We start from the raw sequence: 613 nt of genomic DNA, 5'->3' as shown, positions 1-613 counted from the left end.
AGTGCCGACTGCGGTTTGAGTCCCAAACCTAGTGGCTTGCTTTCTAACTTTCCCCCTCTCTCTTTCTCTCTGTCCCTCTCTGGTAATATTAAAATAAATAAAGTTAAATAAAATAATTAAAAAACAAAGGAACAAAAACCAAAAAGAATTATTTTATTTAGAGGACCAGCAGGTGGCATGTGGTTAAGGTGCTGGGCACTCTCACATGGCCGAGCATGGCTCAAGTCCTGGCTTGCTTTCACTTACCCTCTCTCTCTTTCACTCTCTCTGTCTCTCTCTAGTCAAATGAAAATAAATAAATGAATAAATTAAATTACATAAATAATCCTAAAAATTATTTTTAAAATAATTATTTTATTTAAGTTTATTTATTTTGAGAAGTTTTTGCTTTAGGGCATGTACGCTTGCCAGAGAGACAGGAACAGGAAGCGAGAAATTACCCTCCCCAGGGGGGACGGCCACGCTGTGATCCTTTCTCCTCCATTCTTCTCTCGGGATCTTGAGCATGCATGCACACGTGCTCGGCATGAATTTAAGCCACCAGGTCCAGGACTCGAACTCATCAACAACATGGGAGTCCAGCGACATAGCCCTTATGCCAACTGCTGGTCCC

The 613-nt window shown here is 41.3% G+C and overlaps 1 protein-coding gene across 2 annotated transcripts in view; it reads left to right on the top strand.

Annotated features, from left to right (window-relative positions):
* Positions 1 to 613, top strand: part of CCDC200 (coiled-coil domain containing 200) — a 6,977-nt gene that overhangs the window by 699 nt on the left and 5,665 nt on the right. The gene's annotated exons all lie outside the window — the stretch shown is intronic.

This window comes from Tupaia chinensis, unplaced genomic scaffold, assembly GCF_000334495.1.
Source record: "Tupaia chinensis unplaced genomic scaffold, TupChi_1.0 Scaffold000477_2, whole genome shotgun sequence".
NCBI lineage: Eukaryota > Metazoa > Chordata > Mammalia > Scandentia > Tupaiidae > Tupaia > Tupaia belangeri.
The sequence above is the reverse complement of the archived record's forward strand: the minus strand, read 5'-3'. Positions and strand labels throughout refer to the sequence as shown.